The sequence below is a fragment of the Chiroxiphia lanceolata genome, chromosome 3, assembly GCF_009829145.1.
Source record: "Chiroxiphia lanceolata isolate bChiLan1 chromosome 3, bChiLan1.pri, whole genome shotgun sequence".
Classification (NCBI taxonomy): Eukaryota; Metazoa; Chordata; class Aves; order Passeriformes; family Pipridae; genus Chiroxiphia; species Chiroxiphia lanceolata.
In genome coordinates this window covers 3,798,092-3,813,242 of record NC_045639.1, presented here as the reverse complement: position 1 = coordinate 3,813,242, position 15,151 = coordinate 3,798,092, and the positions used below count along the sequence as shown (strand labels likewise).

At 44.2% G+C, this 15,151-nt stretch overlaps 1 protein-coding gene across 6 annotated transcripts in view; it reads right to left on the bottom strand.

Annotated features, from left to right (window-relative positions):
* Nucleotides 1-15,151, bottom strand: part of BMP2 (bone morphogenetic protein 2) — a 221,942-nt gene that overhangs the window by 142,625 nt on the left and 64,166 nt on the right. For all 6 annotated transcript variants that reach the window (XR_004355839.1, XM_032681640.1, XM_032681643.1 and 3 more), the window contains 2 exons: nt 12,887-13,098; nt 10,153-10,242 (listed from right to left, as the gene is read on the bottom strand). The gene's annotated coding sequence lies outside the window, so the exon portion shown is untranslated. The remainder of the gene's footprint in view (nt 1-10,152; nt 10,243-12,886; nt 13,099-15,151) is intronic.

Sequence of the window (15,151 nt, the reverse complement as noted above, 5' to 3'; positions counted from 1 at the left end):
GTGCCCTCACGCATGCAAGAAAAGAGAGGGGAGACATTTCAGTAACCCAAGAGGAGCTTTTGGACTATGTTGTGTTCATGTGCTGCTAAAGCTGATGATGTGCCAGTAGGAACCAGCTCATCAGATGGGCACAGGCTCCCTCTGTTCTTTCCTAGGAAGGTGGCAGATAAAAGACAAGGCATTCAAGTAGCTGACAGGGTAACCTGTAAGTGCCTGTCCTGAGCAATCTACTTGTCAGCTTTGCTGGCTCAGAGAGGAGACGTGTGCCACAGCTGTCAGCTTTGTGTCATCTTCCCTCTCCGCCTTTCATCGGCCTTCATCCCATGAATGGAGGTTTTATTTGACTTTCTTTTTTTGGCCCAGCTCGCAGGAGGAGCTCCTTTGTCCTGCTGCCTTAATGTATCTGAGTGTGGAAATCCAGCCAGTTCCAGGAGCAGCAAAAAGCAGGACGGGGCCAAAGACGTAAGGAAGCCATCACCACCACCACCACCACCATCATCATCATCATCATCATCCAACAGGCACACTGAGGCCTGGAGGAGCAAATGCACAGGCTGAGGAAACACAGAGCCCTACAACACACTGACCACCATCCACAAGCACTACAGAAAGTACAGGGCTTTCCTTTTCCCTATGTGTGATTCCACAAGCTCTTCTCTATCACAAGGATAAATGCCCATGAAAACGGGGAATCTCAAAGCTGCTTTTCTTTAACAGTGGCATCAACGCCCATCACAAATGGAACTACCTCCCAAGTCTGACCTGGAGAATCTCTGCACCTGATCCCTTTCCATCCTTCTCCCTGGCAGAAGCTGTCTAAGCCAGGCACTCCCTGCTGCTGGAGGTACAATGTGGTTACAAGGAGCACTTAAACATCCACCTTCCCAGGGAAGGCGAAGGGCTCGCTCCTCCACACGCTTTCCCTCCACCACAGTTCCCTAACAGAAGGTGTAGGGATGGATTGTGAGAGCCTCTGGCTTTGAACAGAAACCTCTCTCCAAAACAATAATAAGGTCAAGGCAATCTCCTGGATTCCCCAGAATACACACACAGGAAGGAGACTGTGGAGCTCCCGTGTGAGTTTAGAAGAGTCAGGAAAGATCAAAGTACAAGAGACTGGCAAGGGCAGACATTGAACTGCAGAAAAATAGCAATGCTATGATTGCAAGGCACGAGGAAAGAAGGAACATCTTCAGACATATAACTCAGGAAGCAATGGCACAGCAGGAAAAACGAAGCATCAGCAGCTGGCACCACCTCTGATACGAGGCCACGGTGTCACTGGCAGATGCATTTTATTGTCAAACAGATTCTAATGAAGTGTCTCAGCTGAAGAATGTCAATGATATTCTACTTTGATCAAGAATATTTCATCATTCCTGGATCAAAGTGGGGGTTTTCTGACCTTTTTATTCCCTTTCTTTTTATATATATAAAACATCAGGTTTAAAGGTACATAAACTTTGACTCTTTACTGTGACTCGTCACTAAAAAGACCTAATGGTGCAAGTGGCTCTCCTGAGCACAGGGGTGGGCCTGGGGACACACAGAGGATGCTCCCAACTCACATTAGCCTTTGATTCTGTGAAGGTAAATGTCAAAGCAAATACTGGAATGCAGCTCTGAATGGAAATCCCAGTTTCTGCCCATCTCTGCTGCTGGTTTCTGGGAGGCAGGAGGTAAAAGCTGATTAATGCCTCCTGCCCTTTTCAGACACCCACCTTCCTGACATTTGCTTCGTTGTTCTGGTGTTAAGCAAGGAACTCTGAGCCTGTTCTTTTTTCAGATGTGGACAAACTGCAAGAGCAGACAAAGGAGGACTGGGTGAAAGAAAAGCATTTGCAACACCCTTTGGAAAGGCAGGCGTTCCAGTGGGAAGCTTCTCTGGGTTTTCAAGAGTTAGCTGTCAAACCTGCAAGTTCCTGCCTGCTCAGCTCTGGGCTCTTTTAACCCATCCATTAGGAGATGGATTTTTAGATAAGTAACCTGACATCTGCTTCTTCACACTGGTCATTCTGCCTGGGTGCTCCACCCTCCTCTCACCCCGTGTCGGCCCAGCATCACTCCTGGGATGTTCCAAATATCCCTGCAGCCACCACTGCCTTTGGAAAAGCTTGGAAACAGCAAGGAAGTGAAGTAAAAAGAGCATTTGGCCTATCTCAGATATGATTCTCACCTACCTAATCACCTCATAAACGTATCCAATCTGGGAAGTTATGCACAGAGTCTGGCCAGCAGATCCAAGAGGCATTTATAGTCCCTGGAATATCCTTTGGAATTGTCACAGATTCATCCAGTTTCTTGGAGGAAATCTGTTACTGAGAGGGTAAAGAAGCTCCTGAGTGCTAACATTTTTTAAACTTCCTAAGTTTCCAGGGGAAAAATGTTTGTGGGATCCTAAAGCAAAGGTTATTTGGCTCTGGCTGGAGAGAAAGATTCCTAAACAAGTGAAAAGCATATTGCAACTAAAGACTCTTTTTAGAGATAAAATATTGCTTGACATAAAGCATAAATTATTGCTTTTATTTATCAGAGTAAGATAATTCAAAATCAAGAGAAAAAGAAACTGGAATCTTACAACTTCACTGATTTTCACAGATACCTGATCACTGTTTCAAACAATAAAGGCCATAGTAAGACCATAACTGATAAATGCAAAAGATTCTTAAAAGATACTATAATCCTACTTAATACATCATCATTACTTGGCAAGAAAACAGACAAATGCAGTGGGGTTTATCACAGCACTTGCATTTGATCAAGAGCACAATAATCTCATTCAAATCAACACCGTAATTAGAAAGTAATTGCTCCATAATCAGACATCAAACAGACAAAATCACCCTGGGTGTTTCTGACAAAATCACTCGGTGTCAGTTTAATTCTACTCCCTTTGGAGGCTTTATTCACAAGGTGACAGTGCTGAGACTTCCTGAACCCCCTTCCCAATTCCTTCCTTAAGGTGAGTGGGGAGGTGCAGAAATCCAGGAACCGGCACAGGTGGGTGGGATGACGGACCCCAGCACATCCCTGGGGTACCAGAGAACCAGAATGAAGATGCCTGCAAAGCCTTTCCTCAGTTTCCACCAGCCTGCTCAGAAAGGCAGGAATCCTGGAGGGTGCCAGTGGGAACTCCAGCCCATCGTTGCTGGGACCCAAAGGGACAGTTCTGGGTGGAAATCCTTTTGTACTGCGCATCAAATACCAGGGAATAATTGTATCGTTTTCTCTGAAGAGCCTCAAAGCAAAGGATTTCAAAGGCAGGAAGGAGCAAATACCTGGAGCTCTCTAATTACAGAGTCTGAGATATGCACAGCAAAGTATTAAAATAAATGATATAGATGAATTATCAGAGAAGAGAGTGGGGCTGATAAGCCATATTTAGTATCCTAATCCTGACTGTTTGTTTTGCATTCCTCGAGCCTTTCAAGATGACAGGTTCTGATCAACTGCTTCCCTTAGAGGTTGGCAGCTTTCCTGCTCCAGCATTTAATTTCTGTTTGATGTTCTCAACTTTGTGTCAATGTACAAACTACTGTTAAGATATATAGCAGTGATTAAAATAATTCATCCATCTGGTTCTAATTAAAGACCTAGTTAAACCTAATGACAACTTGATCTAGCAGAGCCAGCTCTCATCTTTTAAAAGGGCTGCGTGCATTCAGAACCCGGTGCTGTAAACGGGTGACAGACTACTGCAGTGTGCCCATTAAATTCCAGGGAATTAATTAAACTCGTTTCATAAAAAAGTCTTAATGACATTTACTGGAAAGAGAAGTAAGGCAGAAATTGCAGGTACCCAGGATTGCTCCCTGTGGGATTTCACTGCTTCCAGAAGGACCCAGCGGACCCTCCAAGCACCACGGCAGATCCTGGGATGGAGGCAAAAGGGGTTTATGAGCCTGCAATCCCAAAAGGGTTCTAACTGCAAATTCAAGTCTCTGCTGGCTGGTCCCCAACTAAGGGACACAAACACACATCCCTGAGTACTTTGGGCACCATGAGCACTGATCTTCAGGAATGGGGAATACTTGTGATGGTCTGAAAACACACGGGAACCAGGGAGCCAGATAAGGATTCACCGACCTAGTGAAATAAAGCAAAGACATTCCCAAAAGTTGGAAGAGCTGGCATTCCACTTTATGGCTCTGCCTGCTGGCAACAGGAAAGATGTTCCACTTATTCAAAATATTGCCTCTTGTGGAAGAAAAATCCCAGAGGATTTCCACCACCTTCTGTCGGATGCAGGATTTCTGTTGTCTTGAGCAAGACCAGGATCAGGTTCAGGAACTGAACTGTGTAAACAACTGATTTTGCCTTTGCAACAGTCTCTAAAAACCAGAGGGCACTGCTTTGGATCTGCCCAATCCAAATGTCTTTCAGAAATTCCAACAAAGTAGAAAGTTGTAATGACCTAATTTGTGTCCAAACTAAACACTAACTTGATCTGAAGGGATTATTTATTTCAATTTTGAAGTGTTTTAAACACCCAGTTTGGAAACATGAACCCCTTGAACTGTTAGATTTCAAGATCTACCTGATTTGGGTGATTTCTTTTTTCTTTTTTTTCCAATTTGGCAAAAGTGACATATATTTGCAAAACTATTATCATAACTAAATCTGATTTTTTTTTCTGAAAATTTCCACTTAAATCGGTCACCCAAGCCAGGAGCTGGGAATATTTTTCAGGTTTTTGCCTGATTCCATTACACCCTTTTCAATGAAATCTGCAACTGTAAAAATGTACAGTCTTCACAGAAAACCAAGGCAGCAGAAGAACCTAATCAAAATCCTACACACTGATCTTTGCAAGGTTATTTGAAGAGGAGTGTTCAGCGAAGCCTTCTCTGATCCCCACCTTCCATTCTCATTCTAAGTATAAAACAAGATATTGCTGAAAATTTCACTGGTTTAAAGCTTTTTCCTTTTTTATCCCCCATGCAATTAAAAAAAATTACACATAAAGCTCCCCTTCCAGCCTGTGCCTTGACCTTCTGCCCTTCATATATTCAGTTATTATATTCCTGATTGATTAACCCACAATATCTAATTGATAAAGCCACCAATGCATAATGAAAATGGTGATCTTTAAGCTGCTGATTGTATTTTTCGTTTGCTTTAAAGTCTCTTGCCAGCTGATGTTATTTTAGGACAAGACTCTGAAGCAGGTCTGGGGTTTGAGTCTGGGGTATTTTCTTTGCTTTACTCACATATTTTAATGTTTTAACCAGCAAACTGAACAACCTGTCCCATTTTTTTTTCCTTAATAGATGCTGAAATTTTCTTCCTTTGCAGCATCTTTTGCAGTTTGCAACTCCTAGAAAAGTGACTGAGATCACAAGACAGAACTGGCAAATTACAATTGTTTTCTCACTGTAGGGACAATACACCACAGTCACAGATTTCTGCAGCACACACACGCCTGCTTCCATGTCTGGTCCAGGTCCAGAAGTGGTGAAACAAAGGCAGCTGTTAACAGCTCCAACTGGCCAAGGGAAAACCTGGAGAATAGGAAACCTCCTGAGAAGACCCAGAGTCGTGAGATTTGCAGTGAGATATCCAGCCCAACTCTCAGTGACCTTTCTGGGGGAACTGAAAACGTCTGGCTGCTTGTCAAAACTGAGCATCCAAGCCCGTTGCTGAAGGAAACCCACTGCAAGAGATAGCCAAAGCAATATCAAAGGCCCAGGATCCATGAGTTGTAAGGAATGGAGTTGTTTTGGGAATAGCCTTTTCTGCACTGCACGCTCTGTGCTGCTCCTTAATTATCTGCAGACACACCAGTTCCTGCCCTGCCCTAATCAGGAGAACACAATCCTTGCTGCCTCAAACATACAACCCCCTCCTGGACATCTCTTGATGAGCTAAAACTGAGCCAAAATGTCAAAATATCACAGGAGAGACCAAAGGGAGAATTGCCAATATTCAGACAGAGCAGTTCTTCCATCAATCACACTCTTGCCTCTCTCTAGTACAGTCACAACCTCCACCCTCCAAAATTATTTAACACTATTGAACATGAGCAAGGCTATCAAAATCCATCTCCCAACCCTTCCAGACTGGTGGTCCATAGTCTACACCAGGTCTGACCATTCCCAGCAGCATTTTAATCAGTGAACCAACATACCCAGGCCCTGGCAATCACAGGGCACCTGGAGTTGGGATGCAAAGTGAATCAATAGCAGACACCTCTGGGAGAACACCCAGAGGTGGAAGAGAGCTGAGGAAGGCAGACAAGGTGGGAGGTTCTTTGGAAGAGCAGCACTGGGGAACAGCAGCAGGGTTTGGGGATGTACCAGTCTGAATTTCTCTACTGGTGTCAGGTGAGCAGAGTTGCACTGAACTCTGGGCTGAGGGACACGACTAAATGACAGTGACACCTCAGCAGCCAACAGGCAACTGCTACAAACCTCTGGCTGTCACCCCCTGCACCCAACCTCCTGCAGAGCAGCAAACCTGTGCACAGAGGACCCTCCAAAACCCCACTGTCAGCCATGAATACAAATGCTCCGGGAACCTGACTCGTTTAAGCCATCCCAGGCCCAGCTGGCTTTAATTTCTCTCGCTATTCAAAAATGAACCACTTGAATTTGTAATTTTTAGTCCAAACAAAAGGCTCTATATTTTGGGGCCAGCGTGGAGGGAGTAGGGGAAATCTCCCTCACCTTCAGCTACTGCAGAATTGACTGGCACAGAAGTCAGGATTAAGGGAACCTCAGCTGAGAAGCAAGGCCAGAGTCCCCTGCAGCAGCCACTGTACAACCTCATGCCCTGGATGAGAGGGTCCACCACAGGCTTCCAGGGCAAATCTTTCCCCACAGCTCTTTTCTCAGAGTCCAGCACTATCCTGCTTCAGATCAGGGGCTGCCTAAATTATCTTAACAAGATAACCTTAGATTTTTCTCTGGGACAGCAAAAAATATTCCATCTACTCATTTTTGTTGCAGCCAATTGAAACCAGTCACAAGGATTTACCAGATCTAAAGGAAAGAGATATTTTTTAGTGTTGCTGTAAGTAACTAGGACATACAGTGTCAGAACAACATGGAAATGTGTGCCATGCTCCTAACAGTTGAAGATGGAGACAGTGTGACTGCAAAACCTGACAGAGCTGTGGCCCCTCTCAGTGCTCCCCAACAAACAGCTGCCCCAGGACACACCCACAGGCACCCTGGGAGACAGGGATAGAGCACCCAGTGCTTTCCTCTGCCATCCTTCCTCAGTGTGACTCTAGGAAACTGCCATCTGAAGGAATTCACCAACACCTCTGGCAGCCCCTGCTGAAGAGGGAAATCCAGCTGCACTTCCCCCTGTGACACTCTTTGCGCAATTCCCGTCTCTTCCTTCCCAGGGCCTCCTCATCCAAACCTCCTTGGCACAACCCAAGTTGGTCTTCTCTCACCAGGGCAAGAAAAAGCTGAGTGTGGAGGCAATTTGTCCCTCAGAGCATAGATCATTCCTCCAGTCAACACATGCATCTGGCCAGGGCTCCTTGGCCCGCTTTCCGGAGCAGTGGATGCTGTCCAGAGCCCTCTGCTCAGTGTCCCTGACAAGATGGCCATCAAAGCCTGGGTTAGGGGTCACTCACCCACAGCCATTAGCACTCCAGAGTGATTGATTATCAGCATGTGTGGTCTCAATCAAGAGCCGGTAATGAGCTGCATTCATTAATCCCATTTATATGTTTGCATAGGCCAGTCTTGGATTTCAGAGAATAAAAAGGCTTCATACTGAGATCTGCACATTGCACTGCCTTCCAAGGGTAAGGAATCCCAGAGGGGATCAAGGATTTGCATCTAATTCTGTATTTTGGGAATTTCAGCCCAGGTGTTTCTAGCTATCAAGCAGAGTGATCCTACAGCATGACCTGCACCCCTCCCAACAGCACCCACCCCGTGCTACAGTTTTATCTGTACTTACTTATTTTATGTTTTCCTTGCACTTTTAAAGTAACTTTTCATGGACACAGCTACACCCACTGTTACACCCACTCCAGCTTTCTGTTCCTATTTAGGTCGTTGTGGGTTCTCTGTTATTTTGTGTTTGATAACCCCCCTTTTTTCCTTCTTATCACCTACAGCAAACCCCTCATGTTCTGAATATGCCACCACCACCTTTGGCTGCCCTGTCTTCCTCAAGCCATTCCCTCTGATAACCTTCTGCAGAGAGCCCCATCAGCACGTAACTTGACTCCATGCCCTACCCTCACATCCCCTTTGGAATGGGCCAGGCTTCCATCCTCTGCTGAGGCCAGGTTCCTCTCACTGGCAGTAAAGCCATACTCCCTCCCCTCCCCAAAGATCCCCTGAAGGAGTTATAAAAACAAAGGGTGAAATTCTGGCTCTGTTGAAGTCAACGGGAACGAGGCCATTGACTTTAACAAGGCCAGGCCTGACCTCAGCACTCGGAGCTCCAGCACAATTCCCTGAGTTTCACACAGGAGGATGAGGGGCTTTTCAGCTTCACCACTTCTGAAAGTGCTCCAGAGCCTCAGTGAGGACACCTTCAACTCATTTAACTGCCAGAGAACATTCACATGGATAAACTCACCCACCAGAACAGCAGAAACGGGCTCAAATGTCCTGAAAAATATACTCAGTTTGAACCAGCTCACTCTCAAGTAGAAACCACTTATTTGAGAAGATGTTAGAAACTTCACACACCTCAGATAGCTGAAGGAATCAGCTAATTGCATGGTTGGCTGTTCAGAACCTGTCAAAGCTTTTCCCAGCACAAATTCAGTACACAATGGAAAAAATAAAATTCCTTCAAAAAGTTAAGTGGGGCTTTTTTTTTTTTTTTTTGGTAGGAAGGTATTAGTTGGTTAAAAATAGATTTGAATAATAAATGCCTATAAGTGTTCCCAGGTCCCTTTTTTGTAGAAATGCTTTTAGCATTTCATGTGGGGAAAAAAATATGTAGTAGTGAGAGGTAATGGTATTTAGCCCCTCTAGTGCAAGTATGTTAAAGGTGACCAGCAAATAATTGTTTCAGCAATTCAAAAACCTTACAACTATGCACTGAAAACTAAAATAAACAAGGTGAGGGTGATACAGACTGCACAGTAAATTAAAAAACCTTTCTATTTCTTTTGCAAATCCCTAAAGACCAGTGCACAGCTCTCCTTCCATGGGATGCCACAGCTGGTGCTGGAAGCAACGGGTTGGGGTAGGAAAATGCCAGCACTTCATATCCTTATTTCCCACCCATAATCCACAACAAGGAGTTCTTTATTTCTTCAAAGCAAAGACCACCTCTGCTGAACAGCCTTGGACTGACAGCAGAGAACTGGGAGATGCCTGGGCCATGCCCAAGGGGTGCCAGGATGGAAAAGGACTCTGAGGGCCCTGCAAAGCGCTGCTCTGGGAGGAGAAGGAGCAAGAGGAATCAGCCTGCTGGGAATGCCACCCCTATTGATGTCTAGAAAGGCAGGCTCAGGCAGAGACATGACTCCCAGAGTTTCTCCCAGGGCAGGAAACAAACTGGAAAGATGCAGAGCTGCAGAACCAAAATTTGCTGTAGGAAGGGTTTGACTGTGACCGTCCCAGTTCCATGAATTAATCTAACAGGTACATGTGAGTACACAAATAAACAAGAGGTTACAGCTACCTCACACCAGATTAGTATAAAATTTACTCTGACTTTAGACATTTGAGAGCTGTGATGACTTAGTGCTGCATTTATTGGCAGGTGAGCAAACAAGGGGAAGGGCAAAATTTCGTAGACAGCCCTTCTTCAGAAGTTGGAAAAAGATGGTGCTACCAAAAACCATATTCCCGACCTCTGTAGCTTCCATGTTACCCTAAACCCACCAGTTTGCAGCTGAAAGGATCCTAATTAATTAGGGATGAGCAAAAGGAAGTTTCTTTGCTGTTCCCAACCAATTTGGGTGGGTTTATGCTAAAATACTAATGCCAATCAGCAAGGATCTTCCTGAAACAATTCTCTCAGTCACCTTCATTTGCTGTGCTTTGGTTCCCATCCCAAAGCAGGCTCAGGGCACAGGACTTGAATTCTTTCTCATGAAACCCTTTTTTTTCCTAAAAAAAAAGTCAGGAATCTGCTGTTCCTCAAAGCTCAGAGATACAAGAAAATGAAATAGAAATGAAAGTCCTGAGTTGTGAATCTTATCAAGTGGATCCTACAACTTACGTTGCTGTTTCTTCAGGGTCCTAGAATTCCAGCAGGACACGGGGTGGAAACAAGTCTTGTTTCATTCCCAGAGTCTACAAATTTATAAGGCTGCAATTAAATATTGAAAAGAAAAACATTTTGGTTAATAATAGACATAAAAGGGCTAAATGCTGATTTTCCAAGTCCTGACTAAAAGATATTGGAATTCTATGGTATACAAAAATTCTAGATAGAGGCTGGTGATTTTGAAGCAATTTTCATTCCATAATGGAACTAATTTTTGTTTAAAATATTCACAAAACAACATTTGTTATAAAAATTAAATGTTAATATAAAACATTTACTGTTTTCAAAAAACATGGAAGGATGTTATTTTTTTGTCCTTTCTTATTGTTTCAAATGATGTCTAACATCACTGTTGCTGATTGTATCTTTCCTGGTTTTCTATTTCAGCTTTTTCTCACTTTGTTTTGGGAGGTTTTGTTGTTTTGATTTTTTTTTAAGTTTCCTAGACTGTCTTTCATCTTCTGCAACTTTTTAGCACCCTTGTTCCATTGCATCCAGTATCAATAAAGGATAAAAAGAGGTAGAACAAAAATATCAAAATTCCAAGAGATTAACATCTCTATTTTTAATGAAAAAGCAAGAAAATGTCGTTTATGATGTAGCAAGAAGGTTGTCTTTCATCACAAGCGTTTTGAAGAGGAGATGTGAACAAGATATACTGACAACATTTAATTTTATCTGACTTTACTGAGCTAGTTTTATCTCACTTTAGTGAGCATAATGCTTAACATATCAGAAGAAAACAGCCTGTACAAGAGTTATGAGTAGCAGGGGAATTAAATAACAATAATAATTATAGAAGGTGTTTCTACAGACTTATTTACCTGTTCAGTATTTCGCAGGCCTAAAAACTGCAGCACTAAATTAAGCTTTTTCTACTCTTTGATGACACTGAGGAAACATTTTAACTGAATTAGTAAGAATTTGGAGAAGAAAGTTGTAGCAGGGCATTGACCTCGTATGAAAAGGCAGAAGTAAAACATAAGGATCATGTTTACCCTGGATGAGTTTCCTGTCGACACTGTTTATTATTGAGCAATAAACACACTTGGATTGTGGAGATATATCTTCAGAAGAGGTATTAAGAACCAAACAGTTTCTGTAAATCTTCTGAGTGGGATTAACATTCAGATTTAAACAAGGTTCCACACATAACACGCATTTGATCACTTAACAGGTCCGTGTCCAAAATATTCCTGGCTGCAGATGTGCAGTCAGGATCTGATTCCTCCACTTTGCTTGGCCAAAATGCTGAGATTTGGTCTTATTTTAACTAAACACATCCTAAGTTATTTTTATATGTGTCTCTCAGGCCTCATTCTCACTGAGGCGAATTTCTGCTGTGGTGATGGGTTGTAAAAGTTCCTTTCTTCCACCTCCCCTCATTTATCCCACTTTGTGGCATTATCTGATAACAATGCTGGGGACACCCTCGGTCCCTCATGCAAAATATAAACAAATGGGCCATGAAGAGAAGGCAGCACCAAATCCTTGTCCCAGCACTGCTGTGACAAGGGGTGGGAGTCCTGGGGGTGATTTACAGCCCTGGCTGGGGACGCTGAGTTAGGGCCAGATAACTTTGCTCCTTCAGCACAAAGGGAGCTCCCCACGAAGCCTCATCCCTTGGCATCAGCACACAGGCCTGATCTCCCACAGCCTGGAGCAGGGAATGACCTAAGGACTATTTCTCCAGGTTGCTCATTCTAATTGCTCAGGGTCACTCTAAAACCAAAATGTTTCTGTTTGCTTGCAGAAAAGTGAGCATGGGAGAAAACGCATTTCAGACCGAAAGAAATGTTTCTTTACGTTCACAAACGGCAAGTGGGGGTTTTCTGTGTCTTTACTTTCAGAATTTTATTTCATTATTAAGTTTAATTGAACCTGATCTCAGAATCCCGTTTCAAAACAAAGCCTGAGCACTTCACGTAAAACCCGCTGAAGTGACAGCTTTCACTTCACTCTTCCTTCCAGGGTGGGAAAATTTGGTTCAAATTGTTTGCTGAGTTGGACAAGGTTGGCTGCAAACAGTTTGAGCTGAACCGAGTCTGATTTTTCAGCAAATGACCCAGGGGAGCAACTATTTGTTTTACCTACTGTAACAATAATGTTGGCCATTTCACCATTAGTTTTTTTGTCAATAGCTGATTAGACATAACAAATTTAAGACAGGACAGACCAGCACTGCTTTGACAAGGTCTTTGGAGTGTGGAAGGTGCTAATGAGAGCTCTAAATGATGATTAACCCCTCCATGGTGTTGTGTTTATCCCGGCCCAGGGTCCCACCTCTGCCCAACTGGGATTTATATCCTAAGGGAGCCTGGCTCTGGGTCCTCACTCTCAGTGACCATTATCGGTTACAGTGCCCAGATAGCACAGAAGTGGGCCCTTCAAAGCAGCTACACATGTAGGAATAGTCTGGAGCAAGTGTGTGGATGCAGCCAACCTTCTCCCACTCCTCAGAAAGTCAATGTTCAGAGCAAACCCCTCCTCTGACCTGTCAACACGCGCGGCCTCTCCGCTCACCCTTCTGAGATTCCAGGGCTGGCGGGAGGTGATGGGAATTGAACTCTGGCTCTCAGGAGCACCTGGCTTTGTTATCTCTAAGGGCCCGGGAAGATTTCAGGCCCTATCACCCCGTGCCATGTCCTGACACTTGACTCACAAAGTGGCCCTGGTGTTGGCTCACCTCCAGGCTGAGATAGCGACTGTCAGCGGCGAGGTGAGAAGGAATGGGAGCGGAGCAGGAGCACAGATCCTACTGCTTCTTGTAGGAAAACACCACAGCCCAGATTGCTGAGGAGTCCTCTCTCTTCTGACTCCCTCTGAACATCAAGATCTTCACTGCAGAGAGTCCAGGAGGTTGAGTTCACACAGGCTTTTTTAGTGCATTATCTCCATCTGTGTAGTGACCACGGGGAGGGGAAGAAAAAAAAAGAAAAAAAATATTGGTTAATACTAAATGAAAACTGATGGATTTCAGCCCAAGACTCCAAGTAGATCCCAGAAACACTGCTATGACACGTTCCAAGTATCAGTGAAAGCAGGGAAGTGGCCCAGTTTCCATGCATTTGACTCTTCTTTCAGAAGTATCCTTTCTATGTACAGAACTATTCAGCATTTACTACTGAGAACAAAGAGACTGAAAGCCCATAACCCCAGACAAAATAACAAATCCCAACAGATAATTTTATTTGAATACTGTGGAGCAGAAGCTCGAGCCTGATGCTAAGAGCAGGACACCTCTCTGGGAACAGACCCCGGGCTCTAACCTGCTGTTGTCCCCACGGTTGATCCGTGTTATGTGCATAAGACAGATGCAGGAATGCCCCAGGAAGGAGGAGATACTGCTCTCCATGAGAGACCAGATAACAGTGGAGAAAGCAGCTGCTTTAGAGAAACTTCACTGCTTCTAAAGCATTCACAACTGTAGAGGCATTTAGTGTTTGCTCTTTTATCAGTGCAGCTGCAAGTGATAATTCAACCTCCAAGTGGTCTGTGCTTTTGTTCTGTCTGAATTGAAAAATGCCCCAACAAAAATCCTTGCATTGTATCAGGATTAAGTGCTTGGAAAGAACTCAACAAATTGCATTTAGGATGATCAAAATGATCCATTTTCCTCACAGTGTTGCAGGTGGGCAAAGGTTTGAAAATCAAATTTTAGCACTATCGATGTTACTGCCTGATGCAAGAGCAGCAATAGAGCTTTATCAGGCAAATTCCAAGACAGATGGACCCAAAAGACAGTTATCTTTATTATCCTCATCTTGCAAACAGCAGTTGCCAGTGTCACACACTGACACTTCACTAGACATCCTAAGCATCTTTATCATCTCAATATCCCAAAATAGAATGCCTTCTGTATACTGAGTTCTCCACAAGACTACTCTTGTAAGTGTTGTTTGTCCTGTATCAAAAAAAAAGTAAAATAATAATCATCACTCTCCCAAACTACTGCACCATGAATGTTGTCTCTCTCACAGCCTCACTTCTTGTAACCTCCCAGTGTCTTACAGTGCAGCCACTGGGGCAATAAGCAGCTCCAGGTTTGAGACAGAGATTAAAGCCCAGCTTCTTGTATATTCAGGAACCTCATTCCCACTCAAAACTGAGCCTTTATCCCAGTTTGAATGAAATCTCACTTTTTGTTTGTGCAGAGCAGGGCAGAGCAGAGCTCTCCTGCTGCAGAAATCCCCAGTACAACAGAAGGTTGGTGCTGCAGCCCCTGATGGAGTGATCCAAACCCACTGCCCACCCCACCAAAGCAGCCTGGCTTGTGTTAGGGACCTGTATTTAGACAGGGATCTGAAGCCATGGAGAGACTCAGCAGGAAAAACACCCCAGCACACGCTCCTACTGGATGCTCCCCATTTCCCAAACAACGATTTCCCCCCCGGCAGGAATGTTGATTTAAACCATTCATGCCAAGGTGGGTGCAGGATAAGGTTATGTGATTCTTGGAGCCACCACACCAGGTCATGAATGATGGAGTAATGAAAAGAAAATTCCATGCTCGTTGCACAGCAAATAAAGGCAGGATTGTGGAAGCACTGGCTGCCTGCTGAGCTCTGCCTTGGGGTGGGCACAGATCTGCAGCACAGAGGATGGAGAGAGAGGGTTGGGAGAGAACCTCATCGTAACCCCAGGTTTTCCCTACTGACCTACAATTCCCAAATCTCTCCCAGAGAAGAAACAGGGGAACAAACAAGGCTTTTTGAGCCTCAGTTCCCGTCCTGCACATCCATGGTTTCCACTGACTTGCTTAGAACTAAAGGTGCCCAGTGGCTCTGGAAGTCACACTAAGGGGTCACCTGCTATGCAGAGTTAAGATTATTTAGATTCTGCAATTGCTCATATTACCATGTCAAGAGGGTTTCTTTCAGGACATCATTATATCCAATTTCCCAGGCTTCCAATGTTTTCCCTAGGAATAATCCCCTACAACATGAGGTTC